The sequence below is a fragment of the Pleurodeles waltl genome, chromosome 5 (assembly GCF_031143425.1).
Source record: "Pleurodeles waltl isolate 20211129_DDA chromosome 5, aPleWal1.hap1.20221129, whole genome shotgun sequence".
Lineage (NCBI taxonomy): Eukaryota > Metazoa > Chordata > Amphibia > Caudata > Salamandridae > Pleurodeles > Pleurodeles waltl.
The window spans coordinates 1291926603-1291950296 of record NC_090444.1 but is presented as its reverse complement, the minus strand read 5'-3'; positions in this window follow the sequence as shown (position 1 = coordinate 1291950296).

The following is a 23694-nucleotide window of genomic DNA, read 5'->3' as shown; positions in this document are numbered from 1 at the left end:
CAGCCACTACCTCCATCACCAGCACGCCCATCACCACACACAGCTCACGTGCACTCACCACCCCAACTACCATGCACACATCCCCTGTGTCCTCTCCCAGTGTGTCTGTGAGCCCTGCTCCCAAAGTACACAAACACAGGCACACACCCGCCCAACAGCCATCCACCTCACAACAGCCTCCGGCCCACGCACCTTCACCCAAATTCAGCAAACGTACACCTACAACCACTACCTCTTCCTCCACTCCCAAACCCCCTCCATCTTCCCGCCCCAGTGTGTCTAAAAAACTTTTCCTGGGTAACATTGACCACTTCCCTACACCTCCCCCCCGGCCTTCCCCTAGGGCCAGGCTTTCCAGGTCCCAGCTTAGCACCTCAGCAACCAAATCCCCAGGCATAGTGGTGCCAACAACTGCGGTCTCATCGAGTGCGCCACACATCAGGGCTGCCAGTGTGCCACCTAGCGAGGCCAAGGACATTCCGTCACCTGCCAAGGTGAAGAAGGTGCCCACATCCCAGAGGGAGAAGCCGCACCTACCAGCCACCAAGGGCTCCTCCAAACCAAAAGGGGACAGTGGAAAGACACCTGTGGCAACATCAAAGGTTGGAAAGGGACACAAGCCGAAGAGCAGGTCCCTTCACCTCCTCCCCGTCCTTCCCTTAAGGCCAGGCTTTCCAGGTCCCAGCCCAGCACCTCAGCCACCAAATCCTCAGGCACAGTAGTGCCAGCAACTGCAGGGTCATCGTGTGCGCCACCCATCAGGGCTGCCAGTGTGCCATGTAGCGAGGGCAAGGACATTCCGCCACCTGCCAAAGTGAAGAAGGTGCCCACATCCCGGAGGGAGAAGCCGCACCTACCAGCCACCAAGGGCTCTGCAAAAACCAAATGGGATAGTGGCAAGACACCTGTGGCACCATCAAAGGTGGGGAAAGGACAAAAGCAGAAGAGCAGGTCAGGACAGTGCACGGTGGCACCGACTGAGGGACCAGTGTCACCCCTTCTGTCCACGACAACACCAACCTGTCCGGCGGCGAACACCACTAGCTGCACCGCCACCAGCACCACCACCAGCACCTCCACCAGCACCGCCACCAGCACGCCACCTGCACATGCACAGCCACTTGCACAGCTACCGGCATGTCTGCAGCCTCAGCGACAGTCCTCAGCATCTTTCCCAGTGGGCAGCCATCCGAGGCTGCAGGAGACGTCCTGCCGTGTCCCTCATCAGGTGCTGATCCATGCACCACCGCCAGCACCGCCGCCACAGATACCGTCGCAAGCACCGCCACCAGCCCCGCGACGTGCTAGGGCAGTGGCACCACCGCTGACATGGCTACTATCCCCAGTGGTCAGTCGTCCGAGGCTGGAGGAGAGTTTCTGGACCCTGGCCAGCTTCCATGAGGCATGACTTCCATCACTGTTTGCAGCTGCAGGTGGAAGGCGAAGGCACAGCAGTGTGGGGTATGTTGCTGCCTCCATGGCGTATCATGCTACCTGTTCCTTGGCAATCTCGTGGCACACACACCCAGGTGAGGGAATGGTACCGGCCACACTGCACGTGGAGCACTCTGGGCACCATGCCCCCTCCAGAACCAGTGAAGAGATACATCCACTTCCTCAGTCCTTGGCAGGATGAAGCACTCTGGGCACCATGCCCCCTCCAGAACCAGTGGAGAGATACATCCACTTCCTTAGTCCTTGGCAGAATGAAGCACTCTGGGCACCAGGCCCCCTCCACAACCAGTGGAGAGATACATTCACTTCCTCAGTCCTTGACAGGATGAAGCACTCTGGGCACAAAGCCCCCTCCAGAACCAGTGGAGAGATACATCCACTTCCTCAGTCCTTGGCAGGATGAAGCACTCTGGGCACCAGGCCCCCTCCAGAACCAGTGGAGACTGTTATCCACTTGAGAGACTATGGCTTTGCACTCCCCAGGATAAAGCAGTGGGCAAACCACCCACTGGAGAGAGTTGAGAGACTGTAGCTTTGCACTCCCCAGGATACTGCAGTGGGCAAACCACCCACTGTAGAGACCTGAGAGAATGTGGCTTTGCAATCCCCAGGATACAGCAATGGGCATGGAGCCCCTCGTGCAGCAGTGGAGTCGTGCGTTAATCTGGGTGAGGTGCCCCCCCTCCCCTTCCCCCTGAGGTGCCTGTTTATTTTCGATCTGATGCCCCAGCAGTGTTCCCTCCGTTTCGAGTCAGGTATCTTGTGTGGGCTTCGCCCATGCATTTTGGGACCAGTGGTCCACGGACAATCATTGGTACCTATCCGGACTTGTGTAGTTGGTGTACATAGACTGGATTTTGAACTTTCACTATCATATTTTTCATGATTACAATCGTTACAATCATTTAATTTTGTCCTTGCGTTCTTCTGGTGGGGGTGGGGGGGTGTATATGTAATGTTGCTGCATGTATTTGTGTGTATGGTGTTGTGGGTGAGGGAGGGGGTGGGGGTATTGCGTGATGCGTGTGTGTGTCACTCTCTTTTCCCTCCACCCCTCCCCACCTCCCCTGTGTTGTAGGTGCAGTACTCACAGTGGTCGTCAACGGCGTCTGTCCTGCTCCTGATAGAGCAGAAGGAAGAGCAGCCTAAGCAGGACCTGTAGTTCGGGCTCCATGGCGTCCTGGTTCCTCGTTGGGTGTCGAGAGGTGAGTGGTTTCCCTTCTGTGTACTGTTTCCGCCATGCTTTTTATCGCGTTGGTACCGCCCCGGAAAAGGTGGCGGATAGGCGTGTTGTGGTAGGGTGGGCAGTACTTTGTCGTCTGCCTGTCTGTTGGCGGTTACCGCTCCGGTGTTTGTTTCTTCCGTCGTAGCGGTCGGAGTGTTAAAATGCCTGTCTATGTTGGCGGTTTCCGCCATGGTCGTGATTCCATTTTTTTTACCGCCGGCCTGTTGGCAGTATTACCGCCGCTTTAACACCGACTGCCAGGGTTGTAATGAGGGCCTTATTCTTTTAAAAATTCATATCTTGTATGTTGGATTTTTGTCATTTTGGTCTTGTTTTGTTTAGATAACTATTACCAATTTTTCTAAACCTGTGTTGTCATTGTGTAGTGTTTTCTCTGTATTACTGTGTGTGTTGGTACAAATACTTTACACATTGCTTCTGAAGTTAAGCGTTCAGGCTTGTGCCAATCTACCAAGGGGATGAGCGAGGGGTTAACTGAGTGTGATTCTCACTTACCTGACTAGAGTGAGGGTCCTTGTGGGTAACTTGACTGCTAACCAAAGACCCCATTTCTAACATTGGTGAACAGGAGTGAGGATTTGAAGTTGTATTTGTACTTGACATACAGTGATTAAGTGTACACTACTGTTTTCAGTGCAGACCATCACGTGACCACATACAGCTTGTTTTGCTTTTTCTCTTTTGGATTGTTTTTCCTACTTCCATATTTTTCCTGATCCTTTATTGACTTTTGAACTTCATTGGGAAATCTTTCTTCTGCCTTGGAACTTGCACTTTTGTTGATTCTTCATCATGTCTCAATCTGGAGATGTATCAGCTGGAGCTTCTTTTGACTTAGGGAACCTGGAGAGCTATACAGTTGCTCGGTTGAGGCAGTCCTGCAAAAATCTTACCTGTCCCATTAAGGGCTCCACCAAGAAGGAGGAGCTGCAGAAGGCACTGAGGGCCTGGGTGACAGCCAAGGAAGCTGAGGGGTACACAGAGGAGAAGGAGGATGATGGTGAGGAGGTACAATCCATACACAATGGTATAATGGGTGGGCCTGTTATGTCCAGGGATAGAGTCTCCAGGGCAGGTAGCAGTGTGTCATCCAAGGGTCTGACCCCTGAAGAGTTACAGGACAGACAGGCAGAGAGGGCTCACCAGTTGGAGTTGGAGATGTTTAGGATGCAAAGGGAGCTGGAAGAAAGGAAGATGGCCATAGAGGAGAAGAAGATACTGCTGGCTCATTAGCTTAGTTTGAAGGAGCTGGATCAGAGGAGCCAGTCCAGTAGGAATGATGGCACCAATATCACAGTGCAGCCTGAGAGGAGGGTGCACATTCCTAAAGACCTTGTGAAGGATTACAAAAGAGAGGATGACATATTCTTGTGGTTCAAGGGGTATGAGTCTGCTCTCCATATGAATGTGGTCCCTGAAACCCATTGGGGGTGGGTCTGTGGAAGGACTTTGAGGTAGAGGGGAGGGACACTCTGAAATCCTTAGGGGATCGATAGGGGCTCACTCACAAGGTATGGTCTCACCCCTGAGCAGTATAAGGACAAGTTTAGGACCTACAAAAAGAAAGAATCCCAAACTTGGTTAGAATGTTTTGACTCTTTCTGCATGTCACTGGATGGTTGGGTGAAGGGCAATAAGGTAGAGACTTATGAGGGACCTTACAACTTAATTGCTTGGTAGCACTTGTACAGACTTTGTTTTCCAGAGCTGCACCAGCACCTGATTGACAGCAAGCTGATTGACCCCAGGAAGCTTGCGCAGGAATCGGACCACTGGGAGAGCACCAGGGTCCAGAAAAGGTATGGGGAAGACCACATCAAGGGTGGGCAGGGTCCCTCTCAGAAGAAAGGGGGGGTAAGGGTAAACAGGGGAGTTCTCTAAATGGCCCCAACCTAGTTCCCAGCGCAAGGATTCCGAGCCTCCCAGTGAAAAGAAACCATGATTCTCTAAAGGGAAACCTGTGGAAGGGGGTCCCCTGCGTAAGTGTTAAGAATGTGACGAGGTGAGTCATGTGAGGGGTACTCCAAATGCCCCTGGAGGACACTGGCACCCACTGGTGCTCAGTCCCAGGATTTGGTTAGTGTAGTGCTTGGGGAGGAGTTGGTTCCAGGTGGGTGGGAACCAGCTGAGATGTCCCTTTTCTCACTAGGGAACAGTGAGATGGTCCAGAGAACCTTAGTGCCTGAGAATACCAAAAATCACAGGCAGTGGGTGACCATTAATGGACAGAGGGTGGAGGATCTGAGAGACACAGGAGCCAGTGTGACTACAGTGAGGAGTTGCCTGGTGTCTGAAGAGCAGATAGATCCCCGTGTACTTCATCAATTAGTTGCAGTGAACACCTCAGAGCACCTGTGCAGAGTGGCATAGGTTCCCTTTGAATGTGGGGTGTCTCAGGTTCCTTGAAGGTAGTTGTGCGTCCTACCATGCCTGTGGATTGTTTGCTTGACAATGACTTGGAGGATTCCCCTTGGAAGGAGGTGAAACACAGGTCAATTGGAGATTTTGGGTCTGCCAGGGTGGGTATGCGTACCCACCAGGTCAATGGCAGTCCATCAAGGTGGGCAGAAGCCCCTGGAGCCTGAAACAGTGCCCAGGGGACTGCCAAAAAGAGGAATGGCAAGGGGTGCGGGAAACTGGCCCCAGAAGTTCCCACGGTCCGGGAGGAGGCAAAGCTGAGGGAGACACCCCAGAGCCTACAGGGGACCAGGTAGCTGAGCTGGGGGAGGTCCCTGAGCTGCCACAGTGGCAGCAGGATGGGGGACCCCCCAGGGAGGCATTTTGTGAGGCACAGAGGACAGGGCCTTCTATAGTGGGTTTGCGGCAGCAGGCTGAAGACCAGGCGGCTGGCAAGGAGCCAGGATCTCACCTGATTTATTGGGAGGACGGTCTCCTTTATCTAGTCTAAGGTTGCTGAGCCTGGGTCAGCCCGTGTGCTGGTGGTACCCCAGTGCTTCAGAGCCCTCCTATTGTGTCTAGCTCATGATGTGCTTTTAGCTGGACATTTGGGGAGGACAAGACCTTTGAACGGCTTGTCACCCACTTTTACTGACCCTAATGCACAGGCACTCAGATGCTTATTGTAAGTCTTGCCAGACTTCTCAGGCAAGTGGCAAAAGTGGGGGAAAATGTAAGGCTCCCCTCCAACCTTTTCCAGTGGGCAGTACCCCCTTTGAAAGGGTCAGTATTGACATTGTGGGGCCTCTGGCAAGACAGCCATAGGCAACAGGTTCATCCTGGTCTTGGTGGATCATGCCACCAGTACCCAGAAGCCATTCAACTGAGATCAATCACTTCCTCTGTGGTGGGTCATGCACTGATGGTTTTTTTTACCCGCATGGGGTTCCCCAAGGAAGTGGTATCTGTTAGGGGTACCAACTTCATATCTACTTATATGACGTCTCTGTAGCAGGAGTATGGGGTAACGTATAAATTCACCACTCCTTACCACCCCCAAAGCAATGGTCTATTTGAAAGATTCCACTGCACCTTAAAAGGGATGATAAGGGGCCTGTCAGAGCCCTTGAAGTGGAAGTGGGACGTCCTCCTGCCATGCCTTCTATTCACCTACAGGGAGGTGACTCAAAAAGGGCTTGGATACAGTCCTTTTGAGTTACTGAATGGCTACCCTGTTAGGGGACCCTTTAGTCTGGTGAAGGAGGGCTTAGAGCAAGCCCCCAGTAAACCTCCCCAGGATGTATTTAGCTACATGCTGGCCTTCAGAAACCAGACTGCCCGCTTCAGAGCTCTCACACAAGAGAATCTGGAAGCAAGCCAGGCAGACATGAAACAGTGGTATGACCAGAATGCCACTCTGGTCAAGTTTCAGCCTGGGCAAACAGTGTGGGTAATGGCGCCAGTCGAGCCTAGGGTGCTCCCAGACAAGTGGACTGGACCATTTGAGGTGGTGGAGTGCAAGAGGAAGTCACCTACCTGGCGGACTTGCGGACTCCCAGGAACCCTGTAAGGTCCTGCATGTGACCCGTCTCAAGCCACACTTTGAGCGGGCTGAATTGTCCATGCTCCTAGCAACAGATGATGGGATGGAGGAAGAGAGTGAGCCTCTCCCTCACCTCCTATCTACTGGAGAAAAAGATGGATGTGTGGAGGGAGTGAACCTATCCCCCTCCCTGACCTCAGAACAACAGAGGGGCTGTCACCAGGTATTGGGGCAGTTCTCCTCCTTGTTCTCCCTGATCCCAAGGGTCACCCACTTGTGTACACATGATGTGGACACTGGGGACAGTCCACCCATTAAACAGAAGGTTTACAGGGTGACTGATAAGGTCAGGGTTAGCATCAAAGATGAGGTGTCTAAGATGTTATCCCTAGGAGTGATTGAGTTTTCTAGCAGTCCTTGGGCCAGCTTGGTCCCAAAGGCAGCTGTTCCTGGTGCCACCCCACTCGGTCTGGACTACCAGGGTCTCAATGCGATCACTAAAACTTACACCCACCCCATCCCCTGACCTGATGAGCTCATCGATCGGTTGGGAGCTCCCCAATACCTAAGTACTTTCGATTTGACATCTGGGTATTGGCAGATTGCCCTAACTGATGGGGCAAAGGAGAGGTCAGCATTTTCTACCCCAGATGGACACTTCCAGTTCAAAGTGATGCCATTTGGGATGAACAATACCCCTACCACATTCCAGAGGTTGGTCAACCAGGTGTTGACTGGGCTGGATGACTTCAACGCAGCATACCTGGATTACATTGCAGTATTCAATTTCACTTGGGAGGAACGCTTGCAGCACCTCTGCAGAGTGTTGGAGGCCCTGCAAAAGGCAGGTCTCACTATTAAGGCAAGCAAGTGCCAAATAGGGCAGGGCACAGAGGTGTATATGGGACACCAGGTATGGAGTGGCCAGTTGGCACCCCTACAGCCAAAATTGACACCATTCTGGATTGTGAGTCTCCCAAGACCCAGACTGAGGTGAGGGCCTTTTTAGGCCTCACTATCTATTACAGGATGTTTTTTCAAGGGATATGGCAGCATTGTTGGCCCCTTGAATGAGTTGACTTCCAGGAAGCAACCAAAGAAGGCTTGCCAGACCGCTTTTTATTCTCTGACGGCTGTCATCTGCACAGCACCTGTGCCTAAGGCACCTGACTACTCCAAGGAGTTTGTTGTGCAAACATGTGCCTCAGAGCATGGTATAGGAGGATTATTCACACAGCTTAATGAAGAGGTCCTAGATCAATCTGTAGCCTTCATTAGCAGGAGGTTACTTCCCAGGGAGCGTAGGTGGAATGCAATAGAGCGTGAAGCTTTTGCTGTGGTCTGGTTGTTGAAGAAGCTAAGACCCTACATGTTTGGGACTCACTTCCGGGTTCAGACTGACCACAGGCCCCTCAGATGGGGGGGGGTGAGAATCCAAAACTGCTGAGATGGTCCTTTTCCATACAGGGGATGGACTCTACATTGAAACAATACTGTGGTACGGAACACACCAGTGCAGATGTTCTGTCCAGATTCTTCCGCCTTAGTGATGAGAACTCCCATGAGGTTGGGTAGTTGCTCCCCACTTTTAGCTGGGGGGGACATGTGTTAGACTTGGCATCCTTGGCGTGGTCTCCCCTAACTTTAAGCCTCACTAGAGTGGGAGTCCTTGCTTGGACAGGGGGTAACCTGGCTGCCAACCAAAGACGCCATTTCTAACAGGATGCAGACAGTGGCAGTTCCTCCTAGTGACCCAGCAGGTCACAGGTCAGCACAGCAGCAGCAGCAGTCCAAGGTGGTTCTTGGTGAGTCCCTCCAGCAGAATTCTATGTCCAGTTTCAAGTAAGTTTCTTGTGGACAGTGTCTCCAAATTGTGGGAAAAAATCCCATGTACTTATATTTAATTTTGCTAAGGTTTAACAAAGAGGGGGAGAGGAGGTTCCATCCAGTTACAACTGGCTCCAGGGGTGTTCCCTCTCCTCCAGCACAGGCTTCAGACATCATTTGGGGGTAAACAAGCCCTTTGTGTGAGGCCAGGGCACAGCCTTTACAGATGCAAGTGTGCCCCGCCTCCCCTTCTCTCAGCTAAGGAAGACCATTCAAAATGCAAATGCACCTCTGTGACACCTCCACCCTCACTGTGTACAGGCTGTCTAAAAAGTATGCACAAGGCCTAATTGTCACTCTGCCCAGACGTGGATTGGAGTCAAGCTGCAAAACACTAGAGACATAAGCACAGAGAAATGCACACTTTCTAAAAGTGGCATTTCTATAATGATAATAAAAAATCCACCTACACCAGTAAGCAGCATTTCTCACTACCATTACAACCTTAGCAAACATGCCTATGCTATCCCTCATAAATCAGAGAATACCCACTAGACATAAGGCATGGCATTTCCAATGCAATCCTATGAGAAGGCAGCACTCACAGCAGTGAGAAACCAAATAGGCTGTTTGTCACTACCAGGACAGGCCACGCAACCAGGCACACGCCCTGCCTTCCACATACATAGCACCCTGCCCATAGGGCTAACTAGGGGCTACCTTAGGGGTGACGTACATGTAGTAAAAGGGGAGTTCTGGGCCTACAGGTAAATTTAGATGCCAGGTCCCTGTGGCAGAAAACTGTGCATGCAGGCCCTGCGCTAGCAGGCCTGAGACAGGTTTAAAAAGCTACTTCTGTGGGTGGCACAAGTGGTTCTGCAGGCCCATTAGTAGCATTTAATTTACAGGCCCCGGGCATAGAGATACCACTGTACAAGGGACTTACAGGTAAATGAAATATGCCAATTAGGTATAAGCCAATCATACCATTTTTAGAAGGGAGAGCACCTGCACTTTAGCACTGATCAGCAGTGGTAAAGTCCTCAGAGTCCTAGAGCCAACAGCAAGAGGTAAGAAAAAAATAGGAGGAAGGAGGCAAAAAGGTTGGGGATGAACCCACAAAAAGGGCCAGTCCAACATTAAGCATAACTTTGTGTCAGAGCAAGACATTGCATATACAGGTGTAAGTGTCAGCTCCTCCCTCCCATCCTGCCCAGGATGACCCATCAACAAGCAGATGGCCACTCAGTCACACCTACCCTTTCTTTGTGTGAGACTGTCTAGAAGGAATGCAGGAAACCAGCTGTCATCCCACCCAGACGTGTACTAGAGACAGACCGCAGGCACACAGGGCTAAGAGCAGGAAAATGTCAACTTTCTAAACGTGGCATTTTCAAAATGTTATTAATAAATCTGACTTTACCACTGAATACGATTTGTCATTACACTTCCATGGGTTCTAAACATGACCTCCTTTCTCCTTCCCAATTAGGAATTACAGCTTAGTAAATGTAATAAGAAATCCCCCATGTTAACCTATGAGAGGGGTAGGCCTCACAGTAGTGAAAAATGCCTTTGGGAGTTTTTCATTATCAGGACACGTAAAACTTAAAAGTACGTGTCCTACGTTTTAGGTACATAGCACCCTGCACTGTGGGCTACCTACAGCCTACCTTTGGGGGTCACATATGTAATAAAAGGGGAGTTTAAGGCTTGGCAAGAGGGTTTAAATGCCAAGTTGACATAGTGATATAAACTGCACACAAAGGCTTTGCAATGGCTGGCCTGCACCGCGTTTAAGGGCTACTTGAGTTAGTGGCACAAGCAGTGGTGCAGTCCCACTAAAAGCATTTCATTTACAGGTCCTGGGCACATGTAGAGCACGCTACTAGGGGCTTACATATAAATTAAGTGTTCCAATTGTGGATACATCAATCAAACCATGTTTTAGGGGAGAAGCGCATGCACTTTAGCACTGATTGGCAATGGTAAAGTGCTCAGAGTCCTAGGTCCAACAAAAAGAATCATCAAAAATATAAGGCAAGCAGGCAAACATTTGTAAGGAAGACCACTCTAAGGCTGACAGGTCTACCAGATTACCATTTTTTTCCCCTCTGCCACTCAGTTGTAAGGTTAGCCCTTGGTGACTTCAGCTACTGGGAAGCTCTTACCAGCAGCATGATGTCCTTTTGGAGTTCTCCAACAATTAGTTCTCATACTGGGGCACAACACAGCAGGAAGCAGAACCTTATAGGTGCTCTGTGCTGGTCGCAAATTCATACCATCAAAAATCCAGGCCAATATCAAACTCAGCAATTTATTGTACATAGTTACATTTAGGATATTGTAGAATTATATTACTCCTATTGATGTATGTAATGCACTGAAAGAATGTTCCTGACAATCTGCGTAACATTTTTTTTTGCGTACACGGGTTTGAGTGGCACCGTATCGAAGTCCTACCAAAATAGGACGTCCACTGCTTGGCCTACCACTATATTGTCAATTTATTATTATTTTTTACTTTTGTTAGTTCTTAATCTACTTAACTAGCTGTACGTTTGTGATATAATAGTTAGGTCGATGTAGTAGATGCAATAATTTTGTCGTGCTATATTGCCTGTAAAATAGTGTGGTATATTGCACAGGGCTGCATAAATCTCTATTGAAGTTGATAATATCAATGTACAACAATATCTCTCCCTCTACATCAACTAAGTAAATATATATCTACTAGCCTTATTTTCAGATCTGCATACTTGGGACCTGATTTAAAACTTGGCAGGTGGGTTACTCGTCAGAAGGGTGACGAAAATCGCATCCTCCGAAATCGAAATCCCATTATTTCCTATGGGATTTAGAATTGGGCGGACGGGATTTCCATCACTGTCGTGACGGAGTAACCCTTCTGCCGAGTTCTAAACCTGGCCCTTAAGTCTTTTCTTGCTAGGTAATGGTTAGGTCGATGCAGTGAATGCAATAGTTTTGTCACATGCTATGACGCATGCGGTATAGTAGGTATATACCCATCTGGGTCATCACTTCGGAAAGGACTTGTGCTTTAAAAGTCTTGCACATCAAATTCAGTGGCAAAGTCAGAGTCTGCTTTGGTGCTAGTCTGAAAGGGAGAAAAATGATTATAGGATGCCATCACAGGCCTCAAGGCACAGTTTGTAAATAGAAAAGAAGTATGTTTTTTGCAGATAAGGAAAGTAAAAACTCAAAAATTCAGAATAGGATGGATTTCAATTACTGAGGCAGAGACTGCAATTAGAATTGCCAAATGATAAAGAACGCGCTGATATTTTTAGCTGCATGGAGCTGTGAAAATGTTCTCGCTTTCAAACGACCAGTCATGCTTGTACAATTAGTGGATATTTTTGTCTTTGTATGGGAAAAATTAACACGATAGAATCCAACAGATATTTTACAGGTCCAATCAATCCGAATAAAACATCCAAAGTAGGGTATTATTCGTATACATATACTTCATGAACACGTTTGTAGCCTTTCTTGAAGAAATATTGCTCGCGATGTGCTGCAGATTACTGGCTCGCCATACCGTTCGCACTCATATACCTTTTATACTCTAGAAGTCTCTAGACTCTGCTTTTTCAAACATTTTAATGACGTGGGCTATGTCATCGTTTGTTTGTAAATAAGTTGGTCATATACTTAAAAATACAAATATGGAATGATGCCATATAATCAGAAAAAGGGCAAATGTTATAGTTTACTACTGTGAGAATCCCCAACTACATGACCCGTGGAGACCTGGGAGGCCCTGCACTTCAAGATTTTCTTCAGTTGTTTCAATATATGAATCATCATTAAATAGGTAAGTTTAACAAAATATACAATATAGTGATATGATGTTGCAGAACAGCCGCCGCCCTCCCCCTTATTGAATACTTTTGCCTGCATGTCTTTACACTTTTTAATATCTTCTCCAATTGTGCAGTAAACATCTAGAGGTCTCCTGGTGACAAGGCTGCTTCAAAAGAGTGTGGTGTGGTAGAAGACTTGGGAGGGTCCTGGTGGCTTAGAGTCAGTGGGAGTGCCTCTGTACACATCCAGAGCAGTTTGTTGGAAAAGCTCTTACCTGCATAGAAGAGGGGTACGCTGCATGTTTGCAGTAATCTTGAGGCAATAGAAGCAGGCCGTACACAGGAACGTATCTTGACAAGATACTTGATACCCAAGCGAAGAAATCCAATATCTATGTAGGTGGTGGACCCTATCAATCAATCAGTATTTGTTTAGTGCAGCTTGTCACCAGAGAGGGTATTGAGTCGCTTTCTGCAGGTGTTATTCGAAGTGCCAGGTTCGCCAGTCCCTTTCTGAAGTAGGTCAGCTATGGTGCTGTGCAGAGGTGGATGGGGAGAGCATTTAAGCCTTGGTGGCAAAGTGGGAGAAGGTGCATCCTCTTGTGTGTCAGCAGCATCTCTATTGTAATTGTGTGAGGGTGAGGTGTGCAGAGCGGAGGTTCCTGGCTGGTTGGTGAAGGTGAAGCCAGTGGTTAAGGTAGGTGGGTCCTAGGTTGTGGAGGGCATTGTAGGCATCGGTTGAGAGTTTGAAAAGACATCTCTTGTGGATCGGGAGCCAGTGGAGGTATTGGGAGCCATTGGAGGTTCTTCAGGTGCTGGGTGATGTGGGTTCTATTAAGTAGGTTGAGGATCAGTTGCTGCAGGAGTTTGGTGGTGGTGCCCACGTAAAGTGCGTTGCCGTAGTCTAGACGGCCAGTAATGAGGGCCTGTGGCACTGTCTTCCTTGTGTCAAGGGGGACACATTTGAGCATGTTGTGGAGCATGTAGAGTGGATGGAAGCAGGCTGAGGAGATGGGGTTGACCTGTTGTCTCATGGAGAGTTCACTGTCGAGGACTGTGCCGAGGTTCCTGATGTGATCCTTAGGCATTAGGCCCAGTCCGAGTTCCCCTGACCATCAGGAGTCATTCCGGAGCATTGAGTCTATGCCAAAAATTAGCACCTTCAATTTCTCCGTATTGAGCTTCAGGCAGTTCTCCCTCATCCAGGTGGAGATGCTCTTCATACAGTTGTGAAAATGTATCTTCATTTGGATGAGGTCTGTTGAACGAGAGGATGAGTTGCATGTCGTCGGCATAGGAGACAATATTGATCTTGTGTGCTCTCACGATGTCTGCTAGTGGTGTCATGTAAAAGTTGAAGAGGGTTGGGTTGAGTGAGGATCCTTGGGGTACACCGCAGATGGTGTACTTGGCTTGTCATGTAAATGGGGGGAGGCAGACTTTCTGGGTGCATCCCATGAGGAAGGATGACCTGAGTGCATCGTGAATGATCCCAATCTGGCGTAGTTGTTCCATGAGTGTGCGGTGGGAGATAGTGTTGAAGGCGGCAAAGAGGTCATGTAAGATCATTGTGGCTGTTTCTCCTCTGTCGAGTAGAGGGAAGATGTCATCTGTTGTAGTGGTTAGAGCTGTCTCGGTGCTCTTATTGGCTCTGTAACCTGATTGGGTTGGGTCCAGGAGGTTGTTTCTCTCCAGGTGTTTGATGAGTGGGAGGTTGATGGCTTTCTCTAGGACTTTGGCGGGGCAAGGGAGCAGGGAGAGAGTACAGTAGTTTTGCAGCTTGTTGGGGTCTGCCGAGGGTTGCTTGAGGAGGGGTCTGATTTCAGCATGTATCCAGGCTTTGTGTAAGTGGCTTTGGTGAGCAAGGTATTGATGATGGTGGTGAGTTGGTGGCTGATTTCCTCTCTTTTGAGGTTGAAAATTCTGTGAAGGGAGGAGTTGGTGGGTGCCCCCAAGTGGATGGAGCTCATGATGTTTGCAGTGGTCGGTGCACTGAGTTGTTCCCATTCGGAGAGTGGGTGGTTGGCGGTGGTTGTGGATGGGAAGATGGAGGGGTTCTGTGGGTTGAAGTTTTTGTAGATGGTTTCTATCTTGTTGTGGAAGTGGTTGGCGAGGACCTCGCAGAGTTCCTGTGAGGGGGTGGTGGAGTTTTCAACAGCTGAAGGGCAGGCAAACTCTCTGACGATGGTGCAGAGTTATTTGGTCCGGTTGGTGCCGGATTCGATCCGGTGGGCCAGGGTGACTTTTTTTGGTGGGTTTGATCTGGCAGTGGTAGGTGTTTGAGGATGATTTAAATGTTGATCAGTCAGTGAGGTTTTTACTATTGCACCATCTTCTCTTTAGTTTTTGCATTTGTGTTTTGCCTCCCTGAGATCCAGGGCGTACCAGCTGGCTTGTTTGGTGGTTTTGTGGGTCGTGGCTTTCTTAATTGGGGTGATTTGATCAGCTGCTATGGTAATCCTGTTGTTGAAGTTCTGTATAGCCTGATTCACATTGGTATTGACGTCAGGTTGTGAGGTGCTGAGGGCGTCGGTCCAGTGATGCTGGGTGACCTTGGACCAGCTACAGGAGGGGCGGGGGGTTGAGGTGGTTTGGGGCAGCGCTGCAGGGCATGGTAATGATGAAGTGTACAATGGAGTGGTCCGACCAGGTGAGTACCGAGGTGTGGCTGTACCTGACTCTGTTGCTGGAGGGGAAGATTGGGTCAAGCGCGTGTCCTGCTTTGTGCGTGGGGTTGATAAATAGCTAAATGAGGCCGATGTGGTGCAATCTTTCTAGGAGGTCGGTAGAGTTGGTGTCAGTGGTGTCGTCGAGGTGGAAATTGAGGTCTCCCAGGAAAATGTAGTGTTCGTATTCAATGGCGAGCAGGTTGATAAATTTGGCGATGTAGTGGCTGAGGCCGATTCTCGGACCCGGTGGTCTGTAAACGAGGGTGCTTTTGAATGTGGTGTTGTCATTGGTGTGGAGTTGGAAATTCATGTGTTCCATGATCGACAAGATTAAGTTGTTGGTGATGGTGCAGGTGATCGATTCCTTGTGTATGATGGGAATACCCCCTCCATGTCTGTTGTTGCAGTCGCAATGTTTTATTTTGTAGCCATGGGGCATAGCCATGGTGATGTCAGGGGCAGAGGCGGAGGTGAGCCCAGTCTCTGTGCTGAAGGTAAAGTCAGGGGCGAGGGTGGAGATGGTGTCCCAGACTTTGGTTGCATACCTGCACAGAGATCTGGCGGTGAGCAGGAGTCATCTGAGACATTCCGGGGCTGGCTTATTGAGGGCTGGTGTCGGGGTGTTGGTGGTGGATGTAACTGGGGTGGAGGAGAATCAGCAATGGGTGCATGAGAAAGGTCGTTTTGTTGATGAGGCGATGCAAGGTGGCTTAAGTACGAGGAGGTCAGTGGATGAGTACTTCTGAGGGCGAGGTCACCAGGGTTTCTGGCACTGGGCACAGTCCAGGCATGCATTGACGCAGACGGGCTTGCCTTTGGTGCGCCTTTGGCACACCAGCAGTGCTCACATTGCGTGCACTTGCTGCACAATGGCACAGAGGCCTCCATAAGAAGTCCTGGATGGTGGGAGGGGCTGGCAGGGGAGGCGGGAGGGTGGGAGGGAGAGTGGCAGGAAGAAAGCACAGGGAGTAGAAAGACTGGGGTCAAAGCTACTCAGCTGGAGGTCACTCAGAGGCCACCATAAACAGTCCTGGGAGGTGAGGGGGCTAGCATGGGAGGTGGGAGGTGGGAGAGTGGCTGGAAAAAGGCATGGGGAGCAGAAATACTGGGAGCCAAAACAATGGCTAATAATCTAAATCAAATCCAATAAGAAACAATAACTAAAAGCCAACAAAGAGCCAGTAAAAGAAAAACCACTAAAACGAGCAACAAAAGTGAAAAAATCACAGCAAAATATGGCACTAACAGTATTAACAATCACAGTTACAGTCAAATCTGACACCGATACTGCTGGATGCCAAAGACAGGTCGGGCTGACCTCAGGCCTGAACCGTCAGCCTCGTGGGCTGCTGGCTGGGTGGTTGACACAGGGAGCTGGTGCAAGCCAGTGGGGAGAGAGCTTGAAGACCAGGGTCAAGGCTACTCAACTGGAGGTCACGCAGCGGCCTCCTTAAGCAGTCCTAGGAGGTGGGAGGGGCTGGCAGGGAAGGCGGAAGGTGCAGGAGGGAGAGTGGTGGGAAAAAGGCACAGGGGGAAGGAAGACCTGGATCCAAACCAATGACCAATAATCTAAATGAAAGCCAATAAGAAACAATAACCAAGAGCCAACAAAGAGCCAGTAAAAAAAACCAGTAAAGTTAGCAACAAAAGTGCAAGAATTGCAACAAAAATATGACACTAACAGTATTAACAGTCGCAGTTGCAGTCAAATCTGATACTGATACGGATAGACACCAGAGAGAGGTCAGGCTGCCCCCATACCTAACCTGGCGGCCCTGTGGGTTGCAGGCTGGGCAGTTGACACAGGGAGCTGGTGCGCGGCAGCGGGGGAGAGAACAAGCAGACCAGGGCAGGGCTACTCCACTGGAGGTCATGTTGCGGCCTCCATAAGTAACCCTGGGAGGTGGGAGGGCAGGAGGGAGAGTGGCGGGAAAAAAGCATGGGGAGTGGGAAGACCAGGAGGCAAAACAATAGCTAGTAGTACAACTGTAAGCCAACACGAAACAATAACCAAAAGACAACAAAAAGCCAGTAAAAAAACATTGAAACCAACAACAAAAGTGCAAGAGTTGCAACAAAAATATTTCACTAACAGTATTTACAGTTACAGTTGCAGTCAAATCTGAAACCGATACCGCTAGATGCCAAAGACAGGTTGGGCTGCCCTCAGGCCCTAATCGGTGGGCTCGTGGGCTGCACGTTGGATGGTTGACACAGGGAGCTGGTGCAAGGCAGCGGGAGAAAGAGCGCACAGACCGGGGTCAAGCCTACCCCCCTAGGCCCATATGGTAAAGTAACCAACAACATGGACACTAGTGGTATGGGTACTCAACTGGCCTAGGGCATGTGTGCCTTTCCCCTTTTCTTAGCGGGGTCACCTGACTGGTGACGCCTGTGTTGGATAGTTGTGGGGTGGGTGTTAGCACTGTCTCTAGGGAGGGCTGCTGCATGATATATCCAGCAGGACACTAATTCTACTTGCCCTCAGGAAAGAAGGCAGCACTCACAAGTGTGCACTACAAGCAAAGTGTACTACACATGAGGGAAGCTAAAAAGGGATTTTGCATGTTCTCATTACACATGATAGAGTTGGGAGCTGCCTCACGTCTAAGTGTGGAGGAGCTAGGGTACAACAGTGCTGCCTACAACTCAGGTGGCAGGTGGAGGTGAGCCCTCATGGAGCTAAATTAGTTTTTGACACTCCGCACTCCGGTTGGAGCACGGAGTTCATCCAAAAATTCTGCTATCCCTGCCAGTTGGAGCGGAGCTCACCCGGTGCGCAATGCAGCCCAGTTATGGCTACACAGCGCAAGTTCACACAGTCTGCACATGCACTGTGTAACCCCGTAAATGGGCTGCAGTGCGCAACGGAGCCCGGGAGCACAGGTCAGAGGGAGGCAGAGAGCCAGGCTGCTGAGGAGGACAACAAGGAGAGGAGGACCCCCTGGAAGACCCAGGTAAGTCCTCGTCTCTTCTTTTCGTTTTCCTTGTTTGTGCACACTGGGACACAAACAAGGACTGAAGTGGCAGCTTTCACTGCCTACGGCCCTGGCGTGAATTAAGGCCAGGGCTGTAGGCAGTGAAAGCTGCTGTTTCAGGCCAGTGCAGAAGAGGCCTGAATTCAGGCCACGGCCATAGGCAGCGAACAAAAGCTGCTGTTTCAGGACTCTTCTGCACCAGCCTGCCCTGTGTGCAGTGCACACGGGCCTGGCAGGTGTACAAGAGGCCTAAAATGGCAGCTTTCACTGCCTATGGCCCTTTCCTGAATGTGCCTGATCTCGGAAGCGCTAAGCAGGCCTGACCCTACTTAGCACTCATGAGATGGGCGCATTCAGGACTCCGATGGTCACAGAACCCCACCTTCATGGAATTCTACAGAGTTTTTAATCAACTCTGTGGAATTCTGTGGAGTGGATCTCTGTGAACTTCACCCAGGCCTACTCACAAGGCATTAGGGTGCGCTATAGCTCCATTGCCTTTACCTCCGTCTTGTGCCAAAGAAATAACACCACTCATTTGTTTGTAAATGCTGCGCTGCCTCCTTTTCAATCTTCAACTTTCAGATGTTTTATTTCGGGTCATCCAGAATTAGGTAGTTGGTTTTGGGAATAATTGCAACCTTATTATGATTGACAACTTAAAATCACTTGTGTGCTTTCATTTCCAGTACAAACTAAACTGTTGGGCTGATGTTTTGGACCTGGTGTGGACAATGCAAGAGCTAATGTTTTATTTATGCACATCCCACCCAGCAATGTGGAGGTAGGTGACAACCCAGGATGAGCTTAGTAAGAGTGAGGTGACCTTCATCAGGCACACAAATCAGTGGTGTTATGCAAATTGATGCCCCCCATGCAGACTGTGATGATGGGCCCCCTAGTTTCCCTTATATCATATATATTAATTGGTTTTAAGCTGAATGGGGCCCCCATTGAAAGATTGGGGCCCCCTTGGAGAGTTAGGGCACCTCCTGCTTTTCAGGGGCTGCAGGGGCTTGTGCTAGACCCTTCTACACAAAACAGTCTTGAATGGGGCAGTTGATAAACACTGCTCTGTCTGACTTAGTAACTGACCGCAACAAATTGTCGTATGAAAAGTGCAATGAGGTAGGCTATGTTAATGATTTGGACAGGGTGAAGCCAGAGACTGGCAGTGCCATTACACAATTCCACTTGTTTCAAAACCCAATGAAACATTTGATTTAAAGGGACAAAGGGAGTGGCTGCAGGCAGGTGATGTGTTTACTACTTACAGCCCTTGATGTGAATCATGTACTGTGAAGTAAGTGGTAGTGAGAGGATGATTGTGTGTCGAGTCTATGGACAAGTAAGGATGTGTGCTTATAATTCCTCGACTCTGCTTCCTCAAACCTTTGTTTACAGTGCATGCCCACCTCCTAATGACCTGGTTGCAAACTCTATTGTATCAGAGTTTTGCTATATTCTTTAATTGACTGGTTTCTAATTAGTGTCAGAAAAGGTATCTATCTCCTCTTGGCTCTGGGTAAAAGAATTTATCAGACACTGCATGGATGAGTAAACGCTACCACAGCTAAATTACTGCTACAAAACTGTTACCAATTCATGGATTAACATGTATATCTTCAAAGAACCCACACCTATGTTTTTCATAAATTATGACCTTAAATACCAAGGGCCTCAGTTACAATCTTTTTGGCTCAGGGCAGCTTTGCAGGCCTTCTTGCTGCGCTGCCCTGCGCCAAAAGATAGGGTAGGAATGCACTGTATCTATGAGATACGGCGAATTCCTGTACTTTCCCCCTGCACTCGCGCACAATGGGCTGCCATGCGTCAACGCAGACACCCTTGCACCATAGCACAAGGGTGTCTGTATAGTAGGGATAATAGTTTTTGTGCAGGAAGAAATACTTTCTTGCAAAAAAACAATCAATGGAGGTGATTTCCTCTTTCTATGTGTGCTGTAGAATGCAGCACACATAGAAAGAGGAAAAAAATGAGGAGAAATAAAGGTATTTCTCCTCATTACATCTCCACTGCGGGATGTAGGCGTCTGATGCATTCCAAGGTTTATGAAATCTTGTAAATCTCTGAATGTGTCAAATGCCATGGGTATTACATGAGATCACCTACCATAATGGCCATGGCATGTCTCGATATCGCGACCTGTGCTGTGTTGTCTTACTCCATGTCTACAAGCTCATGAAAAGCCACGCGGGGGTGGCTTTCCATTGCCTTGTAGATATGCATCTTCAGTGTGCACCACCAGACTGTCATAAAAGTGGCATTCTGGCAGCACATGGGCGTGTAAAAAAGCCCCCTAGTTTTCAACTTGATATAAATTTAACTGATATTCATTACAAAGGTACCTAATTCTGGTAAAAGAAAATAGGCAGCAGATATGAGTAAGTAGGCATTAGGAAACAACATTTTCTTTACTCATCTGATTAGCAAAGGAGAAAAGGCCTGTCTTCCTAATAAACAAGTGTTGGCAATGTCGATTCGAATTGTATAAACACCATACACAATATGTAGAGTATATGTTTTGATGTACTAATAAATATTCTTTAACACTGATTTATTTAACGAAGGGCCTGATTTAGATACTGATGGACGGGTTACTCTGTCACAACGGTGATAGATATCCTGTCGGCCGAAATCTAAATCCCGTTATGCCCTATGGGATTTACAATTCGGGGTATGGGATATCTATTACCGTTGTGTTGAAGTAACCCGTCCCCAATATCTAAATCAGGCCCTTAGTGTGGTTAAAGTTAGAATACTGAATACATTTTATGAGATGCTTTCTTGCACGCCCGTTTGATTTGTTCTCAGTTTTGATATGTAAGTGATATTTCCTTTGAGTATTGCCTTAAACCCTCTTTTATCAACTACTTCAACCATGTCACAGAAGTAGGTAGTAAAGGGGTGAGGAGCTCATTATGTGAGGCAATATTTTAGTGTGATATTGGATTAAGTATACTCCTCCAGTTATTATTGTAGTGAACCAACCTCATAGTGGTTAGTCACATGGCCTAACATTACTGGTGAAGGAACGTTAAAAATATTCTACATGATGATGTATGTATTGATGTATTTTGTTGTTTTTCTCTTATTAAATGTTTGGGAAGTATGTTTTTGTTTAAAAAAAAACATATTCAAGCTCAAGAGGAATTATGAGTAAAAGGTGTAGCCAATTACTACATAGTGACCATACCCCTCCAAATTTATGGACATTGATACCCACTACTGCAATAACATGTAATAGCTACACTTGTTGAGGCATGAGGGTCACCCAGACACAGAATGTATGAAGGACCAAGGACAGTGATTAGTTTGTAATCAAATGTTGGTGGTGCCGAATACCAAAGCTGCATAGTTTTGATTGCACCTCATGCCTCTTTCACCCACAATCTGAAAATCACTGCCCACTTATTCCACATTTTCAAGCTCTTTTTCTTCCGTACCTCTTTTCTTTGTCACTGTTTCTCTGTCTTTCTCTTTCTTCTTGCATCTCTTTTTGTGTTTTTCTCTCTCTTGGTCTGGGTCAAAGTGTAAAGAGGAAAAAAGTGCCAGTCTTCAAAAAGGTGAGCTGATGGACCTCACCTGCATCCACCAGCTCAAACCAAGTACTACCCAAGGACACAGCATATATATAACACATTTAGACTGGGCAATGGGCTGCTTTACAATAATCAAGGCAAGAGTAAATGCGAGGAACTATATGGAGATGAAATCTTTGGACTCTGTCTATTAAACAAAAATTAGCCCCTCAGTGCTTAATTTGTAATATGATAAGTGCGAGTGTCTAAAGCTCTGCTTAGAAGCCTGCAGATGGCACTATGAAATGTCAGGGTGCCATCTTTGATATCTGCCAGACACTCCCTGCCCCTTTATCTCTCTCTTGCTGTTTCCTGCATTCTCACTTTGTGACGGGTGTCTGTCTTTCTCTTTCTTCTGATGTAAAGTCCTTAAGGTCTGACCCCAACTTATATTGGCCGCAACTCTATCTTAGTACACGGAGATCACCATCTTCCCTAATTTAGACAATGGAAGCAGCCATATTCAGTGATTTATGCAGAATAATTGTCATGTCTGCCTTTAAATGCAGATGCCACTAGGTCTTGTCTTTTTAGGAATTCTCTGATTAATGACATAGATACAATATCTAATGCAACATTTGTCTGGGTCAAATGTCTAATTTTCACCATGTCAAGGTCAAATTAAAACACATACATACATATAAACAACATAATGTAGCCTGATATGATGTCCTTTCGCTTTATATGTTCATCAGAAAACGTTTGGGACACATACCTTGATGCACATAATCTATGTCAGACATTTCTAAACTTATGTCAAAAATTCAAATTTCTGATAAGATTTACGACATAAAGACTGCCACTTGACCACTTATCAGGAGAGGTCCTTTGCCCAGATTACTGCCCATGATTCTGCCAGAGACAGACTCACCTGCTGCCAGCGCACTTCACACTTCCCAGATGACATCTCGTCTGAAGACTGAAGCTGATGAAGTAGAGTCCGCAGTAGGTGTTTGCCCTTCGTGAGGAACACTGTCTTCATGTCTCCGCTGATAAAGGTCAACAAGGTATGCAGTATGTGTCTTCTCCCTAAGAAACTGTAGGTCACAAGTTGCTCTGCCTTTCATGCTCTCATAGTTTAGTGCATAGAAGTAGGCAGTAGGGTGTTAGGTTCTAGATAATTATTTAAATGACATTTTAGCAATGCTGGAAATATTCATTTTATTCTTGTTATTTATAACATGTCTTGTTGCTATTTTTATAGTATTCTGTGTAGTGGTTTTATATGTACTGAGAAACAGATTGTTGCTGTAGTAATAAACACTTTTTACCTAAAAGTGTTCACTCTTCTCAGTACATAGTGTGTGATACTGTGAATAGCAAAACAATGTTGTTACAGTTTCCATGATGTCCCTGATTTCTCTATGGGATTGTAAGTAACCGAAAAGCAATACTTCTATGTCAGTTACACATTGAATAGTGTTTTGAGGGGCTACAATAGCTTGTCTTTTACATACATCACTAGTGCATTGAACCAAGTTCACCTGTGACACCCGTGGGTGGGAAAGCACAACATGTAGAGTTATGTCTAAGCCATAACTTACTCAAAACTACGTCCTTCCACTTTGTGTATTTTTCCCTCTCTTGCTCTTGAGCAATGTCTGAAGAGGGAAATACATGCTGGTTCCCAAAAATGAGTGCAGGCGACTCCCACCAGAAACTACTGGTTCACAATAAGCACTGTAGCTAGTGCTGCAAGTGAGTGTTTTAGGTATTCAGATGGAGAACCAAAATGTGCTCTCACTTCCTATTGATTCCTTTGTAGTTTAAACTAAGAGTCAGTGGTACTGTGCATGAAATAGTCAGGATTCTTCCTCAACATAGGGGGATCAAGCGCAGAATAAGTCAGAGTTGGAAATTATGTAGAAAACAGCAAACAATACTGACAAGACTCAGCACTAGACTGCTTAATTCCTTTGCTCTCACTCACTTCCTGATTTATTAGACACTTCCTGAACATAGGTGGGATAGTTAATATTTAAGGGTGTAGAAAAAACTGAGTCTATGCCTGGAAACTGGGGCTCTCCAGCTCATATATTTCTACATCTGTATTTGCCTCTGTTATGTCTGTTATTCTGTTCTTTCCTCTCAATGCCCTTGCTTTCAGGAATTCCTACCTTTTCCCTCTCATGTTGTTTTCTATGATATGA